Source organism: Macaca thibetana, chromosome 3 (assembly GCF_024542745.1).
Source record: "Macaca thibetana thibetana isolate TM-01 chromosome 3, ASM2454274v1, whole genome shotgun sequence".
NCBI lineage: Eukaryota > Metazoa > Chordata > Mammalia > Primates > Cercopithecidae > Macaca > Macaca thibetana.
Window position 1 is genome coordinate 52842199 of NC_065580.1, and position 12308 is coordinate 52854506.

The window sequence follows — 12308 nt, forward strand, 5'->3', positions numbered from 1 at the left end:
TTCTAACAAAGACAACTGATAACAAAAACAAAAAGTAAGAAAAGGAGAGAGAGAGAAAGGAGAAAGTTAAGAGCTTGTTCAGGGACGTTAGAGTCAGGATATGGGAACTTACGTAAGAGACTACTGACTCTAAGATGCAATTACAGACACAGGACCAGGAAAGAACCCTTGGAGAATGACTCCAATTTTATTTTTGAGGAAGTGAATAAAGATTTGAGAAAAGTCAGAAGAATGGAGAAGTAAGTTTAAGGAACTGTATAAGAAAAGCTGGAGAAAGAGAAATTGAAAGAAAAGAACAGCATAAAATGTACATAATAAAGGACACTTTCAACATAAGACATCCTATGTCCTTGTATACTAGGCCAACCTGTCTTTATTGGGGGTTGAACAAAGTTAGGTTTATAAACATTAGAGCTGTGCTTCACAGAGAGAATAAGAATCGAATATACCAAGCATCCAATTAATTAATCTCTAAAGATCCTATTCAGAATTTCAAGAATCTACTGGATAAACCATTTTTAAATGGGGGATTGTAAGGGACTTTGTCAATATATCCCTAAAGGAAGTGACTAAACAGGAAGAAAATACAACGTGGACCAAAGGTACTGCAGAATTTTTGTGTGCACTTTGTATACTTTCAACTCTGATAAAATCATGCTTACTGTGTTTTCAATTTTTTTATTAGGCACTATTTGTAAAACCTGTAATTTTTCTTTTCCAACTCCACAGATGTTATATAATGTAATTAACCAACATTAAGTGGTTTTCATGACATACTTTATTATTTATGTCATTAGTTTTCTTTCTTATTGACGTTCCTGTGAACCAGCTCATCACAGTATTGAGTGGCCCACATGGAAACCATGGAGATGCTAGTGTAGAGCAACTGAAGTCAGTGGTTCCAGCTTCAAACCCCACTCCACTGCTTGCTAGACATGCAATTCAGCACAAGGTATCTAATCTCTCTGTTCTTGTGAAGTAATCCCCACCTCAAAGGATTGGCATAAAGAGTAAATTAGGTAATTTTTGTAAAATGTTTGTCACAGTGCCTAGTACATAGAAAGTGCCCAATAAATAGCAGTTGTTGCTCTTTTTATTATTTAGAATAACTTGTCCTAAAAACATAAAATGCCTGTGTTCAAAAGAAAAGAAAGGAAATAAACAGTAGCGTTAGGAAGAAGGAACAGACTTTGTCTCTAATTTTTTAAGTGGGGATGGTATAAACACCAGGCAAAGTGATCATGCATGTTAAATGGAACAGCATATGTAAAGTACTCAGCACAATGCTTGGAACACGATTGGTCGGCATACTTAATGAATGTCTGTTTCCTTCTCCCACCCCATCTTTTTTCAAATCTTCTTAAAACTTGAATTGCATAGCACTGCAAGACTGTGGGAACTATTCATCTATTTGGGCTTTTTCAAGAATATTTCAATGTAAACCACTTAGAATATGCACAGAAGGGACCTCACACTACCAATTAAGAATTTTTTTAAAAATCTAATTTAAATTTATGTTGTTTATATAAACACAAACTCTATCTTGGTATGAACAGCAAATTAGGTAATTTTTGTAAAATGAAAACTTTCTAGCAATAATTTTAAAAATGGCTTCATTCTTAAAATTTCTAACCCTTGGCTGGTGTTCCCAAGAAGGAAGTATAGTAATTCAGTGTTTATTATGAAATCAAGTTCTTCATCCTTACCATATTCAGAACCATGTTTTTACTTTAATGCTTACACATAGTCTTGTAAATATTTAATTTTGCACATACCTAACTCTGTAAATACATTTCTTTCCAAGTAGTTTCAGATGACACTTTTACCACTAACATTTTATACAATTTTCTAGAAACTCCTGCATTAATTCCACCTATTTTTATCAGCTTCTCAAAATATATTTATTTACTTCTATAATTTCCTACAAATAAAGAATTTTGAGCTGAAGAGGGACACTGACAACATTTGGTTCAAATCCTCATTTTACAAAAAAGAAATGAATTCACTAACTTCCGCTTATTCTATCCAAGTTATGCCCTAAGAATGGACAGAATAAGTAGCCACTTACATGGTAAGATTTTGGTCTCAGGCTCATATCAGCTGCTGACAAATCTCTCCCCTGCCATTGTATCACAGTGCCTAAACTTCCCACCCTTAGCTATTATATCCTATTAAGGCATTAAAGTTCCTCATTAAAACTTGAACTCTAATCAGCCATTGATACTGATGCATTGATTTGAAGAAAAAAATGTACGAATCATACAGCAACCTATTAGAAAGGGATATTGAATAGGGGTTTTGAAGGATGCGGAAGGAACCAGGAAAAGTTTGATTTACTCAGCCAACATTTATAGAATTTATATAGCCTGCCATGCACTGTACTGAGATACCAAAAGGAAGTATGGTCTCACCTTCAAGGCACATCTAACTAGAAAGCATTCTTGTAAAATAACCCTGCACAACGAGATGAGGACTACTATAGAGGCATGTACAGGCTAATGAGGGTGCAGAGGGTGGAGATTTGTCCCATCTTATAAGGCAGAAAAAGAATGGAGAGGGCGATATTTAGACTTGGCCCAGAGGATATGTGGCATTTATGGAGTGCCAGTATATGGACTCTGAAGCCAGATTGAGTGAGTTTGAAACCCACCACCTCTTACTGACTTTAAACAAGTATGTCGCCTTTCTGTACCTCAATTTTGTCACCTGTAAAATTAGGATAATAGAGTCTCTCTTGTATAACTACCAAGTATAACTTACATATAACTTGTATAAGTAATATATAAATTAACAAATGTAAAGCACCGAGAAAATGCTAGCTATTATTGTGGTTTCACCTACTGGTAAAATAGGATTAAAGATCATAGACTGGGCTGCAACATCAGAGTGGTGCTGGGTAGAAATGGGTTCTTTAATTGCTTTAAATTGAGAAAGAGAATGGTGCTCTATCAGCAACCAGTTGTGGAGTCTGGGCATACCCACACTGGGCTAAGAATGGAGAGCATATGATAGCACCATAACCACATCAAAGTTCCACAGGCAAATTGTATGCATTTAATGTGAGGACTTATCATTACTAGAATGGACCTTCAGATCAAATATAAATAATGGGAAAAAAACATCTTTTGGGTGGAATTGGTATGTTTCCAGACAAAAAGACCTTGGAAGCTTGATATGGGGGAGAAGCCAGAAAGAAAGGGGAAAATGACACAGAATGAGGAGCCTGGAAATCTGTGTTGCCAGCTTCACAACTGAGCCACTAATTTAAATGTGCACTTGAAAGCAGCATCAGAAGAAACTGATGTGTGCTGTGTGGCTACCCCTGGGCTAGGGGTGAGGCAGACATAGAAAGGCCTTGATGCTGACCAAGTGAGGGAAGGGATACCAACGTGGAAGCGGGATCTGAGAGGGGAAGAGGCAAGGGTGGTCTTTAGCACCAAGAGAGGTGTTGATGTGGTTTTGGATATTTGTCCTCTCCAAATCTCATGTTGAAATATGATCCCCAGTGTTGGAGGTAGGGCCGAGTTGGAGGTGTTTGGGTCATGAGAGTGGATCCCTCATTAATGGATTGGTGCCACCACATGGTAATGAGTGTGTTCTCACTCTTATTAGTTACCGTGAGATCTGATTGTCTAAAACCCTGGCATTGCCCTTGCTCCCTCTCTCACTATGTGCCAAGCCTGCCCTCCCTTTGCCTTCCACCATGAGTAAAAGCTTCCCTGAGATCTTCCCAGAAGCCAAGCAGATGCTAGAGCCATGCTCATATAGCTTACAGAACCATAAACCAAATAAATGCCTTTTCTTTATCAACTACCCAACCTTAAGTGTTCCTTTATAGCAATGCAAAATGAACAAACACAGGTGTTTTCACAAAAAATGGAAAATTCAATCATCAGTTAGTGAGCCTGGTGTCTGGATTGGGCTTTTGCTGACATGTGTTGGTATCACATAGAAACATCTAACAAGTACCTTCTCATAACCCAACACGTGAAGATTGATTTGGAAGGTTGGGCTGTGGTTCAACATTTTATTTTATCAGCCTATGAAGTTCAAGACTGAATAGTTTCTCAGTAAGTCCAACATAACCAATTTTTCCTCCTGCACAGAGAAATGCAGGCCCATTGCATGTGGTGGGGAGCCTGTGCGTAGCCTGCAGAAGGGCTCCAGGATGGGGATGAACAGGGATGGCTTTAGCCATCTCTGTCTGCCAAGATGTAGAAAAGGTGCTTTCTAGTAACTTGTATTACAGTATTAAATGCTTTAATTGTGATTATAAGGTTTGGCTCTGTGTCCTGACCTAAATCTCATCTTGAATTGTAATCCAGGAGGGACTTGATAGGAGGTGATTAGATCGTGGGGGCAGTTTTCTCCATGCTGTTTTGTGATAGTGAGTGAGTACTCACAAGAACTGATGGTTTAAAAGTGTGGCACTTCCCTTCGCTGTCCCTCTCCTGCCACCATGTAAAACATGCCTTGCTTCCCCTTCCCCTTGTACCATAACTGTAAGTTTCCTGAGGCCTTCCCAGCCACACAGAACTGTAAGTCGATTAAACCTCTTTTCTTTTTAAAGTATCCAGTCTCAGGTAGTTCTTTATAGCAGTGTTAAAATGGACTAATACATCTGACTATGAGAACTGCTTTCTGTTTATTCACTTAAGTCTAAGGTAATAATAGTATGTTTGTGTTTAGGAATCATTTGCACCTATAAACACACACTTTGGAATCATATGTGCCACAACAAGATGAGCACACTATGAGAGGTCTAAGGACATGGGGCCTGCTGCATGTTTCTCATCTCCCATGACCTCATGGCCTGCAATCATCACTGGGTGGAATTTAAAGCATTATCTCACTTTCTTCCTCATAGTATCAGCCTACTGACAGACACTCTCAAGAGAGGTGATTGAAGAGAGTTTCATGAAGGATGTTTTACAAAAGTGTGAGCAGGGTTAAGGGAAACCAGCAAGGTATAGTGATTCAGCCATGGTTGGCAATCTCTAGGCCAGAAGTAACTATAGAAGAAGGAGTTGCCAGAATTTCCAGGGTAAGCTGTGGTGGAAGGGATGAGCTGCTCCTCAGGAGCAGTGACCTTCTGTAGAGAAGAAGCACAGTCACGGCCAAGTTTGACCTTTCTTTTGTCTAGTGCCAACATCACAACCCCTGTGCCACTCAAAGAAGAACGTTTTAGAGTTGAGGTCAAATGGATTCTTCTTTCTTCTTCTCTCTCAATTATTGAAAGTCATTATACATTTTAAATTTGCATATTTGGATCCTGACATTTTTGTGTAGGTCTTTGTTTTTCTGGTAGTTCTGATTGCATTTAGGTTGTTTGTTTGTTTGTTTTGAGAATATCTTCCACTGGGCATGGTGCCTCACACCTATAATTCTAGCACTTTGGGAGGTCAAGGTGGGAGAATCACTTGAGCCAAGGAGGTCCATACACCTGTGGTCCCAGCTACTCAGGAGTCTGAGGTCAGAGGATCGCTTGAGCCCAGGAGGTCAAGAATGCAGTGAGCCATGATTGTGCCACTGCACTCCAGCCTGAGCTACAGAGTGAGACCCTGTTATAAATGGAGTCAAGCCTCTTACTCATGCTAGATATTACATGAAATTCATTCCATTTTTCTTCTTCTTGAAGAACACTGACTTTTAATTTGGATGTATTGCTTTCTAGGCCTGAGGTACAAATGTCATTCTGAGATTTCCTTTGTTTTAAAAAAAAAAAAAAAATTATAAGCATCATAACTACTTGGTTACTAGGTTAGCTCAGTCTTTTTTCTCACATTGTCTTAGATTTTTCACCTTTGCTTAGCAGAATAATATTATTAAGCAACATGCAAAAAAAGATACAACAGTGACCTTTTCTTTGAAATGGTACATTTTTCTACTTAATTGTAAAATGTCTTACCTGGTTAATGTTCAAAGGGTCCTTGTAGTTCTTGCTGGCTGATAAAAGATGGGATACCAATCTTCAGTTACAGGTTAGCTCATCTTTAGATGTAATGTATTCTGAAAGCCATGTTTTCAGTTACCTGGAAGTAGGATAAATTCTTGACAGCATGAGTATTATTTCAGTTGCTCACATGCTGTTGTTTTTCACCATTTCAGTCTATGCAGAAACCACTGCCTTCAGGGTAACAGAGAAGTACTGGTAGTGCCAAATAAGGCAGCAGCAATGATGAAAAGGGAGAACTGCCTGTACCTCATCTTCCCCAATTAGCTGTGATCAAGACTTTAGTCAAAACATTGAATCCCACAAAAAGAGCTAGGGGAGATATAAAACGACATTGGCAAAGAGTCCTTGAAAAAGCACATGCCACAAACGTATTTTAAAAAGAAAATTGCCTTGTACCTAATGTTAGAATAATCATAGCAGGAGCAAATGACCTAAATGGTCCTGCTCCATTTCATTTTCATTCACTGAGCCAAAAACAATAAACAAAAAAACAGTCATCAACATGCATCTACTGAACAAGTTTCCAGAACACCTAACTTTTCTGAGCATGGACAGGATGCTGAGAATATGGGAGGCCAAGTGGCTCTCCAAGGAGGAATGGAGAAGAAATGGTGGGTAGAGCTGACCAGGTATTTTTCAAAAGCATTTGGGAAGAACTAGTTAACGAATATTTACTAGTAGCTACTCTAGGCCTAGCATTGTGCTAGGTGCTTTGAGGCACGTATTAAATTAAAGGGGCTCCCTGACCAGTCAGCCAGCTTTTCCTATCCAAAAAGCTTACATTCAGCCAGAAGAGGTCTGCTAGAGGAAATCACGTTGCCATGGTGAGTGGTGTGAAAGAACAATACAAGAGGTGCAATCATGTCTAAAAGATGGTCCTGACCTAAAGTTGGTTATCATACATTTGTAGCAACATTAATGTTGCTACAAATGTATGATAACCAACTTTATCTAGGCTGCCCAAAATTCAACACATGGCTCTAGTCAACTTCCTTTCCCATGCTCCACAAAACTGACTTCAATTCTCCATTCTCCCACATCTGTTCCCTCCTCGCTCTCAGCAGATGACATTGATTCACAGATCATCAAGTGAAAGGAAGCCATTAAGTCTGGACCATTTCCCATTTCCTGCCATAACTCCTCACATAATTTTACCCACACTCACTCTCTTTTCTCCTCTGACATTTACAATACTGACTTTTAATTATTATTTAAATATGATCAGCCATTTCCCAGCTTAAAAGCTTTAGGTGAATTTCAATTGCTCTAAAAATAGGACCAAAATTTACATCATGTATATGATGTGGCCACTGACCACTTTTCTAGCCTTTTTCTGTTCATACTCTTTCCTCATGGAAGTGACTGTCAGCCCTCTGGTCACTTTATCTTTCTTCTGGTCACTTTATCTTTCAGTCATTTCTGTCCTGCCTCAGGACTCTTGCATAAAGTTCTCATTCTCCCCAAATACTCTTTTTTTCTTCCCCTTAAGTGTATCTAGTTGATTTCTACTCTTCTTGTAGATTTTAGCTCCCAGATCACTTTCTCAGGGAAGCAGTCTCAGACTAGGTTGGGACCACCTTTTAGACATTATTGCACCTCTTGTATCATTCTTTCATACCACTCATGACAACTTATAATTAATACTTAATCAATCTCTGCCTCGCACACTAGATTGTAAGCTCAATGAGAGCAGGAACAGGGTCAGTTTTCTCACCACCATTGTAGCCCTAGCCCCTTGCACAGCACTTGTACTTAGCACAAAGTAGATGCTGAATACATAAACAAGTCAGTAATGATGTTTTACTGTGCAAGGCAGGCAGCCAATACAAGGGTAAGAATGATCTTAATTTTATGCCTCAGGCAATAAATACAAAAGGACTCAAAGAAGGAAAAAAATCAATATGAATACAATTTCTAGTGACATATTTATGAACCTTTTAGGAACTCGACAAGAGGGTGGTTGGGAAAGAATATATAACTCCATGCCATGTCCTCTGCAGCACTGTCAGATTTGCTCTGAAAAGGTAAAACTTCCAATAACAGATTCTACAAGAAAAGTTGTGGGGCGGTTGGGGGGGCGGTTGGTGGTCGTTGAATGGAACAAGAAAAGAATAGCAGTTTATATTAAAATGCTATCTTTTAGACTAAATTGTCATTAGATCTCTTTGTAAAATAGATCTACCACCCTCCTACCCAAAACACATAGAAAAAAAATGTATTTAAAAAATAATGGATCACAAAATAAAAAGCATGTGTGATAAAAAACAGAGAGAAAGCTGAAGGTAGGAAACCATGGTCCATACTTTGTACAAGAGAAAACTATCCCAGGAATGCAAACAATTGTGGTAATACTTTAAACCAGGTGCTGGGGAACAATTTCTGTTAAGGATCACATTGGAGGTATTTTGGGCAGAGTAGGGACTAGGCATGAGGAAGCTGGTGAGTACAATTTAAGGCAGTGTTCATGCTCGGGGTCACACAAGTGCAGGGCCAGCCTTAAAAAGGAGTGCCTCCATATTGCACCCTGGGCACCTCTCTTTCCTCACCTAGACCCAGCCCTGTGAGTCAGGCAGTCTCTGTAGCAATTAACTCTTCCAGGGCAGGAGAAGTCTGCATGGATGCATACATGAACAAACATTGATGTGTTTCAACCAAACATCCTTTACAAAAACCTTTACAAAAATAGGCGGCAGAGTGGGTTTGGCCAAAGGCCGTAGTGGCTGACCCCTGCTCTAAGCTCAAGATCCATAAATGCAAGGAAATGCTTGGGCAAGAATATGAAAGACTGCAGTAAAAAGAACGGGACCTCAGATGAGACTTCTGCCCTTTTAGCATGGCTTCCTCGACTCTATACTAAGCAGTAGACAGTATTGGCATGTTCAAAAATGTCATTTCCACCTCTCATATTTGAATTCAATTGTGACTGACTAAAAATTCTAGTTTAAAATTAATTTTCCTTCAGAACTAGAGATACTGCTTGCTGTCCTCCAGTATTTCGCATTGCTGATGCAAAGTCTATTAGCATTCTGCTTCTTATTCTTCAGTAAGTAACTTACCCTCTTTCCTCTGGCAACTTTTAGGATTGTCTCTTGATCTCCAGACGAAAGAAAAAAAATTAACAAGGGGGAATATTAACTGGGGAGCATAACAGAAAATGTCAGGATGTGCCCCAATAATATGAATGAATTAAGTTCTTCTATTGACAGGAAAAAAACTCTGTATTTTTTTTAATCCAGTCATATGCTTTTTATTAGAAACGTATCTAAAACAAAATGTCCCAGAACAATTGAAATAAAGTTTTGGAAAGAAAATAGCTAAAGTAAATGCCAATAAAAATAAAATACCATGATGTTAATTTTGCATGCAATAAAATTCAAGATGAAAAATCATTACATAAAAAAGGAATATTTTATAATAATGAAAGAAAAATCTATCAAAAAAGTAGAACAGTAAAAACACTTAATCTGACAATATGACAGCAAAAGCATAAAATTGAAAATGTGATTAATACAAAAACAAATTGGCAGGGTTGCAGGCAAGATGACGGAATAGGAACAGCTCCGGTCTGCAGCTCCCGACGAGATCAGCGCAGAAGGTGGGTGATTCCTGCATTTCCAACTGAGGTACCTGGCTCATCTCATTGGGACTGGTTAGACAGTGGATGCAGCCCATGGAGGGCGAGCCAAAGCAGGATGGGGCATCACCATACCCAGGAAGTGCAAGGGGTTGGGGAACTCCCTCCCCTAGCCAAGGGAAGCTGTGAGGAACTGTGCCATGAGGAACAGTGCACTCCAGCCCAAATATTATGCTTTTCCCAGGGTCTTCGCAACCTGCAGACTGGGAGATTCCCTCCAGTGCCTATGCCACCAGGGCATTGGGTTTCAAGCACAAAACTCGACAGCTATTTGGGCAGACACCTAGCTAGCTGCAGGAGTTTTTTGTTTTTGTTTTTGTTTTTTTTCATACCCCAGTGGCACCTGGAATACCAGTGAGACAGAACTGTTCACTCCCCTGGAAAGGGTGCTGAAGCCAGGGAGCCAAGTGGTCTAGCTCAGCGGATCCCACCCCTATGGAGCCCAGCAAGCTAAGATCCACTGGCTTGAAATTCTCACTGCCAGTACAGCAGTCTGAAGTCAATCTGGGACGCTTGAGCTTGGTTAGGGGAGGCTATAGTAGGTGGTTTTCCCCTCACAGTATAAACAAAGCCGCTGGGAAGTTCGAACTGGGCAGAGCCCACCACACCTTGGCAAAGCCACTGTAGCCAGACTTCCTCTCTAGATTCCACCTCTCTGGGCAGGGCATCTCTGAAAGAAAGGTAGCAGCCCCAGACAGGGACTTATAGATAAAACTCCCATCTCCCTGGGACAGATCACCTGGGGGAAGGGGCAGCTGTGGGTGCAGCTTCAGCAGACTTAAACTTTCCTGCCTGCCAGCTCTGAAGAGAGCAGCGGATCTCCCAGCACAGTGCTCAAGCTCTGCCAAGGGACAGACTGCCTCCTCAAGTGGGTCCCTGACCCCTGTGCCTCCTGACTAGGGGACACCTCCCAGCAGGGATTGACAAATGCCTCATAAAGGAGAGCTCTGCCTGGCATCTGTCAGGTGCCCCTCTGGGACGAAGCTTCAAGAGGAAGGAACAGGCAGCAATCTTTGCTGCTCTGCATCCTCCGCTGGTGATACCCAGGTAAACAGTGTCTGGAGTGGACCACCAGCAAACTCCAGCAGACCTGCAGCAAAGAGGCCTGACATTAGAAGGAAAACTACCAAACAGAAAGGAATAGCATCAACATCAACAAAAAGGATGACCACACAGACACCCCATATGAAGGTCACCAACCTCAAAGACCAAAGGTAGATGAATCCACAAAGATGAGGAAAAATCAGTGCAAAAAGGCTGAAAATTCCAAAAACTAGAACTCCTCTTCCCCTCCAAAGGATCACAACTCCTTGCCAGCAAGAGAACAAAACTGGACAGAGAATGAGTTTGACAAATTGACAGAAGTAGGCTTCATAAGGTGATTAATAACAAATTCCTCCAAGCTAAAGGAGCATGTTCTAGCCCAATGCAAGGAAGCTAAGAACCTTGAAAAAAGGTTAGAGGAATTGCTAACTAGAATAACCAGTTTAGAGAAGAACATAAATAACCTGATGGAGCTGAAAAACACAGCATGAGAACTTCATGAAGTATGCACAAGTATCAATAGCTGAATCGATCAAGTGGAAGAAAGGATATCAGAGATTGAAGATCAACTTAATGAAATAAAACATGAAGACAAGATTAGAGAAAAAATGAAAAGGAATGAACAAATCCTCCAAGAAATATGGGACTATGTGAAAAGAGCAAACCTACATTTGATTTGTGGCCTGAAAGTGACAGGGAGAATGGAACCAAGTTGGAAAACACTGTTCCGGGTATTATCCAGGAGAACTTCCCCAACCTAGCAAGACAGGCCAACATTCAAATTCAGGAAATACAGAGAACACCACAAAGATACTCCTCAAGAAGAGCAACCCCAAGACACATAATTGTCAGATTCACCAAGGTCGAAATAAAGGAAAAAATGTTAAGCGCAGCCAGAAAGAAAGGCTGGGTTACTCACCAAAGGAAGCCCCTCAGACTAACAGTGAATCTCTCTGCAGAAACCACACAAGCCAGAAGAGAGTGGGGGCCAATATTCAACTTGCTTAAAGAAAATAATTTTCAACCCAGAATTTCATATCCAGCCAAACTAAGCTTCGTAAGTGAAGGAGACATAAAATCCTTTTGTGACAAGCAAATGCTGAGACATTTTGGCACTACCAGGCCAGCCTTACAAGAGTGCCTGAAGGAAGTACTAAATATGGAAAGAAAAAACCAGTACCAGCCACTGCAAAAACATACCAAATTGTAAAGACCATCAATACTATGAAGAAATTGCGTCAATTAATGGGCAAAATAACCAACTAACACATAATGACAGGATCGAATTCACACATAATAATATTAACCTTAAATATAGGCTGGGCGCGGTGGCTCAAGCCTGTAATCCCAGCACTTTGGGAGGTCGAGACGGGTGGATCACGAGGTCAGGAGATCGAGACCATCCTGGCTAACACGGTGAAACCCCGTCTCTACTAAAAAATACAAAAATCTAGCCGGGCGAGGTGGCGGGTGCCTGTAGTCCCAGCTACTAGGGAGGCTGAGGCAGGAGAATGGCGTAAACCTGGGAGGCGGAGCTTGCAGTGAGCTGAGATCCGGCCACTGCACTCCAGCCTGGGCAACAGAGCGAGACTCCGCCTCAAAAAAAAAAAAAAAAAAAAAAAAAAAAAAAAAAAAAAAAAAAAAAAACCTTAAATATAAATGGGCTAAATGCCC